The sequence below is a fragment of the Hemitrygon akajei genome, chromosome 10, assembly GCF_048418815.1.
Source record: "Hemitrygon akajei chromosome 10, sHemAka1.3, whole genome shotgun sequence".
NCBI lineage: Eukaryota > Metazoa > Chordata > Chondrichthyes > Myliobatiformes > Dasyatidae > Hemitrygon > Hemitrygon akajei.
The window spans coordinates 162,929,544-162,940,486 of NC_133133.1; positions in this window are offsets into that span (position 1 = coordinate 162,929,544).

Genomic DNA, 10,943 nt, shown 5'->3' on the forward strand with positions numbered 1-10,943 from the left:
AAACTCCATATTTATAATGTATGGACAATGCTTTCTTTGAAACTACAAACACCCTTCACACCTCCTGGTTCACATCCACAGCACAGACATACAAATTAATTTTAATCAGCATTGTCTGGACTGGGATTCACAGCTTTTAGGAACCCATTGTTCAGAACAGCACTCCAAGTTAAATCCACCATACATTTTCAGATGTGAAGACTAGTAGTCAAAGTCAGTTGCTAAATGTATACGTCCTATACATCCTAAACCTAAATATTGCTGTAACGCTACAATGCTGAAATGATCATTGAACATAACCTACAAACTCATCTTCGAGGATTCTACATCTCATGTTCCCAATATTATTTATTTATTTATTATTATTACTCCATGTTTCTTTTTGTATTTGTGAAGTATGTCAGGCCTGATGTATAGTTTTTCATTGATTCTATTGTACTCCTTTGTTCTACAGTGAATGTCTGCAAGAAAATGAATCTCAGGGTAGTATTTGGTGATATATGTATATTTTGATAATAAATTTGCTTTAAACTTTGCTTTTTACAAAGGCAAGCCCTTAAGAAATGAAGGATGCCATTAACATTCCCAATTATATGGCAGAAACTAATACCCTTATCCCTACTTGCTGTTCTCTCCAATTCATACTACATACACAAAATGGTGGGGGATCTCAGCAGGTTAGGCAGCATCTGTGGAAATGAATAACACTTGCATATTTGGGGCTGTAACCCTTCATCAGGACTCATATTTTTGCTAATATATTACCTCGAACACCAAGAGCCCTTACCTTGCAATGTAACATTTAGTGTGGCACCTTTTATAAAATGAAATATATACATATATATATATATATATATATATACATTCCATCCACCTGTTCCCCTCTATCCAATCTGGTTGCTACTAACTCAAATTTCAGACAAATTCGGCAGTCATGACTTCCCTTTCATGAAGACACTCTGACTTTCCAGATGTTCTGCTATTAAGTCAATAATTGATATTTAAAATTCTCCAATAGACATTAGGTTAACTTGCTTATAATTGCCCACTTCTTTTAAAATCTCACCCCTTTTGAATAGGTGTATCAATGTATCTCTCCAAAATCTAAGAGGTTTTGGAAAATTGTAACCACAGTATCCACTATCACTGTCTTCACTTTCAGGATTCGAGGATATAAATCATTAGCTGCTGGGGACCTCTCAACTTCTACTCCCATTAATGTGCCAAATAAAAATTACTAATTATGCTGAGGTACTTAATGTCTCTCCTGCACATTTGTAATATCACTGGGGTGTTAATAGAATCTTACTGTAAAGACAGATGCAAAACATCAGTTTTAAACCCTCACCATTAATATTTCTCCACTCTCATTCTTTGAGGGGTCAACATTCACCTTAACATCTCTCTTCCTTATTATATACTTACAGCAGCTCTTAATGTCAGTTCAAACTCCCTGCTTCCTCAGCACTACCTGCCCTTCCAAGAGAGGTGAAGGGACAGGTGGTGTTGAGGAAGAGTTGAGTCGGGGAAGGACTTGGACAGATTAGGAAAATGGGCAAAGAAGTGGTAGATGGAATACAGTGTAGGGAAGTGTAAGGTTATTGAGCTTTGATAAAAGGAATAAAGACAGACTATTTTCTAAATTGGGAAAGAATTCAGAAGCGGAGTAGCAAAGGACCTTGGGGGTCCTGGTGCAGGATTCCCTAAAGATTAACTTGAACGTTAAGTTTTTAGTAAGAAATGTAAATGTTAACATTCATTTCAAGAGTTCTAATATATAAAAACAAGGATGTAATGCTATGACATTATGAGGCACAGGTCAAACCACATTTGGAGGATTATGAGCAGTTGTGGGCCCCTATCTAAAGAAGTTTGTGCTGATGTTGGAAAGGGTCCAGAGAAAGTTAACAAGAATGATTCTGGGGATGAAAGGGTTAACATATGAGGCCTGTTTGATGGCTCTGTTTGCTTGAGTTCAGGTGGATGAGAGGGTGGCTCTCATTAAAACCTGCCAAATATGGACAGAGTGGACATGGGAGGGGGGGGCATTTCTAATAGTTGGAGAGCCTAAGACTAAAAGATCCAGCCTTTGAATAGAAGAACATCCCCTTAGTAAAGAGATAAGGAGGAATTTCTTTATCCAGAGGGTGGTTAATCTGTGGAATTCATTGCCACAACAGCTGTGGAGCCCAGGTCACTGGGTATATTTAAAGTGGATGTTGATAGGTTCTTGATTAGTAAAGGTTTCAAAAGGTACAGGGAGAAAGCAGGACAACAGGGTTGAGAGGGAATAATAAATCAGCCGTGAATGACTGGTGGAGAAGACTCAATGGGTTGAATGGTCTAATTCTATTCCTATGTCTTATAGTTATTACATGACACACTAGATTATCCTCACTTTATTTGTTCCTTCTAAAATATTGTGTTTTTGTCTTCTTCTGCTGTATACTGAATATATCCTGAACACCAACATAGCACTAAGTTTTAGCATAGCTTATATTTTCTCCATCAATTTGATGCCCTCCTTAATTTCTTTGGCTAGCATCAATGGTTCATGCAATCAATTAGAATTTTTCCTATTTAATGGGATATATTTTTCATGGGAGTCATAAATTATCTCTTTAAACATTTATCATCTATAATCTACTTTCTACTTCCCCAGACCACTTCAGTCAACCATATCCTCATTCCTTTAAAACTCCTCTTACTTAAGTCTAACACAGTCATTTCAGACCCGGGTTTTTCACTCTGAAGCGAGGTGGTATGTTTTATCATGTTGTGAACACTATTTCCTAGAGGGACCTTTGCTCTAATTTATTAAATCTGTCTGGTTAGATGCTACCAAATAAAAAATAGCCTGTTCCCTATTTAGCTTCACAACATACTACTTTAGGAAATATCCCGAATGAACTATGACTTCATTAAGGTGCCTACAATTTCCAATTTTATTAAGCCCGTCTATGTGAAGATTCAAGTCAATCTTGACTAACACACTTATCTATCTACATAGTCCCATTATTTCTTGACTGATACTCTTCCTGTATTGCGATGACTGGGCGTTTATACACCACTCCAACCAGAGTCTGCTTTGCTTTCTGTATTTTGTTTTCAACAAATGAACAGGACATGTCTTCTGCCTTGAATTTCCTCTTACAACTGCATAATTTAATTTTATTAGCAGAATTATCCCATCACCTTTCCTATCCCATTTGTGATTCCAAAACTTTGCTGAATATTGAGTTCCCAGGTTTGATTTCCAATGTTATTTTGCAAATAGTGCCAATTCATCTGTACTTCTGTTAGTTCACTGATTTCGTCCCAGATGCTATACACATTTAGGTAATTAGCTCTTAAGTTTTTGTTTTGCCATCTTTCCTGGTCTGTTGAGTCTGTTGTAGATCTCTTTGTGTTTCACCTTTCTTTCTCCTGCCTTTTTTTGCTTCTCTCTTTAGGTATCCACCCCCTGCCATACTATATTAAACACTGGTAAATACCATTTCACACATATCAGTCCCAGTCCTGCTTTAATCTCCACCTTGCACTAGTCCCATTTTCCCAGGCTGGTCTGAACACCTCAGGACTCTATATCCTGCATTCATCTTAGTTACCCTCTATACCTATACATATTAGTGTGAGACATGCGGAGTAATCCTAAGATAATTGTTTTTGAGGTCCTACTTTATAATTTATGTCCCAATTCCCTTTATTCATTTTGCGGAACCTCATTCTTTTTTAAAACCTTGCAGTCAATACAAACCACAATCATCAACTGAACACCCTTCCCTCCAAAACTCCTCCATCTGCTCAGAGACATTCTTAAGCCTAGCACTAGGGTGGCATGATATCCTCTTGGAGTCAGATTTGCAGCTATTTAAGAACCTGTTCCTACGTAGCTTATCACTGTACATTTCTGGTAATTTCCTTCCCTTCTGTGCAAGTGAGCTGCCTGCAGTGCCACAGAGATCATTCATGCTATACTAATCTGAGATGCCATCTGTCCCAACAATATCCCAGTCTGTTTGAGAGTGGGCAAACCCTAGGGCAGTCCTGCATTACATGCCTTTTTCTACTCTACCTGGTGGTGACCTATTCCCTTTTTTGACTACAATCTCAGCCTCCATGGTAACTCCAGCTGAGGCAAAAGGGAGACATGTACCAGAGGTACTTACTTACTGCCCGTTACACTGCTGGCATTTAGAGCAGCAGTGAAGGTCTTCCATCTCTGGCGGTGTTCAGCACTTCCTTCATCACGTCAGTAGCTTCCTCTCAGTTTTCACTCCTGTCAGTCACGCAAGTCCCGGGTGGAGACTCCGGAATACCATTGTACTCAGATTTAGAAGGATTCTTCATTGCTGTTTCCATAGCAATTTTATTTTACCAGTCAGGGCTGTTAGCCCTGAGCTGAACTCTCAGATCTAGGGGACCAGTGGACCACTCTTAGTCGGGCCTCTACCCTTCGACCTATTTGGCATTGGCATGGGTGACCCTTCCAAGAGTCAAAGCAGGAAGCTCTGACTCCAGCCAACATAGCTCTCTGGGTCACTGAGACACGCAAGCCTCCTAGAGGATGCATCAGAAGTGTCCACACCAAAATTCTTCCAGTAACTGGAGGTGTGGACACATCCGGTACATGTGCCCCCAGCTTCCCACTTAAGCCACAGGAGTATTCTAGGTAGCAGACCTGCCTTGTCATGATTTACCTTTAAAGTATTCACTCTACTTTCCTTCATTTAAAGAATATTAATTATACTCATGACCTAATGTCACGCTGAACTTTTGCCAGTTACAGTCCCTGATTTTCTTTCACTTCCACCCTTGAAGTTATACAGATACTAGTGTGATTCTATTTATCAATCTGCTGCCTCCCCTATTGTGCATCAGTTCTTCAATCCTGACATTATCTGTGGAGCTCCACCTCTGGACTGAGTGAAGGTTTTCTATGCTGACTCCAAACTTTAAAAAAAAAACTCCAGTTCCCATTCTGACGTGCTGATCCATGGCCTCCTCGTGTGCCGAGATGAGGCTACCTTCAGGGTGGAGGAGTGACACCTTATATTCATCTGGGTACCCACCAACCTGATGCATGAATATCGATTTCCCCTAAAGGTGAACAAATGTCCCTCACCTCCTCTATTCCCCACTCTGATCTTTCACTTCTCACCTGCCTATTACTTCCCACTGGGTCCCCTCCTCCTTCCCTTTCTCCTATTGCCCCCACTCCTCTCCTATCTGGTTCTTTCTTCTCCAGACCTTGACATTTCCCACCGCCTGGCTACACCTATCACCTTCCATCTAGCCTCTTTCCCCCACCCCCCACCTTTTTGTTCAGGCATCTTCCCTCTGAAGAAGGGTCTCGGCCCGAAACTTTGACTGTTTACTCTTTTCTTAGATGCTGTCTGGCCTGCTGAGTTCCTCTGGCATTTTGTGTGTGTGCTTTGGATTTCCAGCATCTGCAGATTCTCTTGTGTTTCTAAACCTTTTTATGCTGCTTAATGTCAAGTATACAACACACTGTCCCACCTCTTAACTCCCCGATGTCCTCAACATATTCCCACACTACATGATGTCTGCAGCTCAGCTGCTAGTGCAGACTCTCCAACTCTGATTCCTGCTCATTTTGAACTCACTGGGCCCCTGTTCCAATCAAGTTTTGTCTGTTAAAATTCATTGTAGGAGTCAAAAGTTAATTGACTTGTCCCACTTTAGTGAATCAGTGATGTTAAGCAAAAAAAACAAGCTGGTAAAATATACAGAGGTTTTTGTGGGCATGCAAGCAGGAATTATTCAGCAGTAAGGGAACATTTTACCTTCTTTTGTTTGCGATTTCTGATTGGTTGATCTACATTCAGTTTTACTGGGTAAGACAGACTCTGCCATTTTACTCAAAATAGCATTCGATTCCTAAATAGATTATTTGTGCACCAGATTCCAGCATCTGCACTCTCTTGTTTTTCTTTTGATCTATGTGTCTTTTGCATCTCACCCCATTGATATTGCTAACTATTCATAATGTTACCATGAGTTCACCGCCCCTACTTAAAACAGAGATGCAGAGGAATTTCTTTAGTCAGTGGGTGGTGAATTTGTGGAATTTGTTACCACAGGCAGCTGTGGAGGCCAGGTTGTTGGGTGTATTTAAGACACAGTTTGATAGGTTCTTGATTGGACATGGCATCAAAGGTTACGGGGAGAAGGCCAGGGAGTGGGGCTGTGGAGGAGAAAAAAGGATCAGCCATGATTAAATGGGGGAGCAAACTTGTTGGGCCAAATGGCCTAATTCAGCTCCTATGTCTTATGGTCTTATCTTGATGGTCACTGTGGATTTGAAAGTTGGCAGTTACATAAACACTGGTGCTGGGAGACAGAGTTAGCGGCTTAATAACCAGCACTGAGTGACTTATCTCATGATACCAGCAAAACCACGTATTGTCCACTGGAGATATTTAGTAGACGGCAGAGTATTTTCCTCTTGCTAGGTTGAATGCAGCTTCAATGCAGTCAACAACCTTGAATCTCTCAAGATCATTGCAACACTGTAGAAGTGGCATTAGATGTATACGCTCCCCATCATAAAAAAAAGTTACCAAGAAGGTACAAACAATAAAACTTACCATGTCCTTTGAAAACTTCAATGCAGCATAACTTATAATTAATTCTAAGCATTTGTTTATGAAGAGGGAAAGACCAAAGGATTGCACTCAAGAAGAAGAAATGCATTTGACTTTGGGGTCTTTGTGTTGGCCATCTCACTTTTGAGTGTGATGGATAAAATGTGTCTTGAGATAATTCTTCACATTTAAAACTATGTTGCACAATAAAACAGGAGGTATATCCTCTGAGTTTTGTGATTCTCTCTCCCAGAGACCTATGGGTGCTGAATCATTAGTATATTAGTAATTGAAAGATATAGACAGATTATTTGGCTCAAGGGCTATGAAAGCCTAGAAGTAGAACAGCATTGAGGCCAAAGATCAAGGCAGCCCTGACCTTATTAGATCACAGAATGTGCCTAACAGGCCTAACAAGCTCCAATGTTGTAATAATTGAAGTAGCTACTATAACAGACCAAATTTAAGGAACTATTCATCAGATAATATCAACAACTATAATGAACTATGTAATTTGAAAATTAATCAGAGCTTTGAAAATTATCTGTAAAAAGTGTTTCATTTCATTCCAACTCATAATCAATTCCTAACAGCTGGGACATTTATTTTTTAATTAAGTTCCTCATAAATATAAGAAGGCTTAGAAAATGCTGGAAATGTTCAGAATCTGTGAGAGGAGAGATCGAGTTCATGTTTCAGGTCAGAGACCTTCTCTCAAAACTGCGGAAGAGAGAGAGACATGTTAGTTTTAAGTTACTAAGAGAGTGGGGAGGTAGGGTGGGAAGTGCTCGGGTAAAATGTCTGATAGGGTGAGGCTAGGGTTGCTATAGTGATAAGCTTTGATGAAGCCATCTGTTGCATCCATTAATGAGGGAAAGGTGAGGGAGAGGATGCCAACAAAAAGGAGCATGTAAAATTTGTGAAGCGTAGAACTGTCGAAAATGCTAAGAAGATGCTTGTAGGTAGGGAAACATGGTCATTATTACAGATAGAAGATCTTCAGCAGAACTGGCCATTTGTAGATTAGAGATTCAGATGTGGATTGAGAAAAGTAGCTCCACTTCAAGCTTGAAGAGTACATTTTATTGAACTGGCCACTATTGCTGGTCAAGTTTTCTTAGGAGAAATGTAGGATATTGTTTGGTTGCGTGAGAAAAAGAGTGATTCAAACAGCTGTAGGTATATAACAGGAAACAATAAACATACAGTTGTCCACTCAAAAAATAACAACATTAGTAATTCAGAAAGCATTGCAGCGGTTAGAGTAAAAACATTTTCATTATAATCGACAGCAACACAAGACAAATGAACATGAAGACTGCAGGGAATTACTGAAGCTACCTTCCAAATATCATTTTCAGTCTAAAGAGATGTTAGCACAAAATTATACAACCAAGTAATAAATTCAAAGTGAAAATAGCTATGTTACTTCAAACTGAATTACCAGTGAAAATAGCCATGTAATTCAAATTGAATTAATTATCTAATGATGAAAGATTAAATTACCAATAAAGAGATTGACCTCTTCCAGTATGTTCATGTTCAAAAAAAAATTGACCAGAACGCACTTGTTCCAAATGAGGAGGCAATATGTTTTTGGAATATTGGTTAGGCTGCTGCTGAAATATTGTGTACTGTTTTTATCTTCACATAGTAGAAAGGAAGAGATTGCACTGGAGACAATGCAGTGGTTCACCAGGATGTTACCTGGGTTGGAGCATTTCAGTTATGAAGAGAGACCAAAGAGATTAGGTTTGTTTTCCTTGGAGTGCAGGAATCTGGGTGGGGTGAATTCATGCAGATAGTAGTGGGTGCCATGGTAGAATAACAGTTAGCATGACACTATTACAGCATGAGGCCTTCCGACATTCGTAATTCAATTCCAGCGCCGTCTGTAAGGAGTTTGAACGTTCTCCCCCTGACTGTGTGAGTTTCCTCCAGGTGCTCCGGTTTCCTCCCACATTCCAAAGACGTACTGGTCAGTAGGTTAATTGGTCATTATAAATTGTCCTGTGATTAGGCTGGTGCAAAATCGGTGGGTTTCTAGGTAACGCAGCTCATTGGGCTGGAAGCGCCTGTTTCACTCTGTTTCTCGAAATAAAATAAATAATATTATGGAGTGCATAGATAGCATGTGATGGTGTTGCGTTTGCTGACTGCAAAATTCTGAACACAAATGAAGACTTTAATTTCTATCGGATATAAATAGCCATCAGTACTCTCACTGAAGAGAGGTTATACTGTAACTACCCACTATTCAAACTGTAGCTCCATCTCCCTACTAAGGAGAAAATACTTCCAGTCAACAAAGTACGGTACTTTAAAACACACTTCTTTTATTTTCGGTGAACCCGTTTAAATCCAAACAGCGCTCTTAAAGCACATTTAAACCTCATAGTGGATTTCTATTTTAAACATTTCAAAATTACAAACTATTTCTGAAATACAAAACATTTCCAAAGCTCAAAGCACTAAAGATTTCTAAAACCCAGGTACAATTCCTATAAACTAAAAGGACATACCAACAAATAGCAGACAAACAAATTGATTGTCAGACAATGAAGCTGGAGGAATGGATTCTAGTTCATTCCCTGTTTCTTCCACGTTTCTTTTTAACATTCCTAATAAGATTGAACTGCCCTCTACATTTATATCCTTTCTCTACCATTTGGGTGGCTTCGCACACATAGCACTATATTTCCTTAGATATCCTTTTTACACAAATGGTCTAAAAGCATTTGGAGACATCAATTTCAGCTTAGTGTTCACAGTTCACAATTAATGTTGTAAAACTAACTTCCTTGACTGCATAAAACTTGCAACCTTAATAGATCAGTTATTTGATATGCTAAGTAATATTGTGCATCTGGTCTGCAAGCTTCCTTGAACTAAACAACTTAGAGTCCGCTGTCAGTTTTGAAACAAACCAAATTAACAACACATTGTCTTATGCTACATCTCAGGCAGGAATAAATCAAGTGCAGTGAGCTTCTAGAGACAGAGCATCTGCAAAATTGTGTTTTTAACTTCAAGCTTATTAATGCTTTCAATTTACACTTTAAGAACCGAAGACTGACTCTCTTTTACGACTGGAAAGAAAACAAAGCAATATTAGTTAGAATCTCACTTACAACCATTTGGTCTTACAAGTGGCAGCTGCTGTGTTTAGAAAGCGAGATCAGCAGCATGAGAAAGAGAGCTCAAGTTATCATTTCAGAGCGTTGGTCCTGGGCCAAGCATATACATGCAATTAAATACAAAAAAAGCGTGGCAGTGCCTCTACCCTCTTAGAAGATTGTGAAGATTTGGCACGATATCTAAAACCTTGACAATCTTCTATAGAAGTGCAGTAGAGAGTATATTGACTGGTTGCATCTCAGCCTGGTATGGAAACATCAATGCCCTTGAATGGGTAATCCTGCAAAAGTAGTGTATACAGCCCAGTCCATCATGGGTAAAGCCCTCCCCACCATTGAGCACATTCACATGGAGCAACGGTGCAAGAAAGCAGAATCCATCATCAAAGACCCCCACCAGCCTGGCCATGCTCTCTTCTCTCTGCTGCCAACAGGAAGAAGGCATAGGAGCCTCAGGACACACACTGCCAGCTTCAGGAACAGTTATTACCCCTTAACTATCAGGCTCATGAACGATAGAGGAAGACTTAACTTCTCAACTTCACTCGCCTTCATCACTGAAATGTTCCCATAACCTGTGGACTCACTTTCAAGGATACTTCATCTCATGTTCTCGATACTTATTACTTACTTATTATTTTTATTTTTCTATTTGCACATATTGTTGTCTTTTGCATTTAGGTTGTTTGTCCATCCTGTTGGGTGCAGTCTTTCATTGATTCTATTGTATTTTTTGGATTAACTGAGTATGCCCCCAAGATAACGACTCTCAGGTTTTGTATGGTGACATACAGCATATTAAGTTTACTTTGATCTATGAATTGAGGAAGCGAATATCCATCAAAGGAGTAAATTGTAGGAAATCTTTCCCTATAGCAGAGATGTCTAAAAGTAGAGGGTAAACACAAAGTACACTGCAGATGCTGTGGTCAAATAAACAAGTACAAACAAGCTGGATGAACTCAGCAGGTCGGGCAGCATCTGTTGAAAGGAACAGTCAACGTTTCGGGCCGAGAGTCCTGACGAAGGGTCTAGGTCCGAAACGTTGACTGCTCCTTTCAACAGATGCTACCTGACCTGCTGAGTTCATCCAGCTTGTTTATACGTGTTTAAGAGTAGAGGGTGCTGGCTAAGAAGTTCCGAGGTGGCAAGACGTTGAAAGGGAATAGGAAGCCATTTATGAGGGACAAGCGAATGA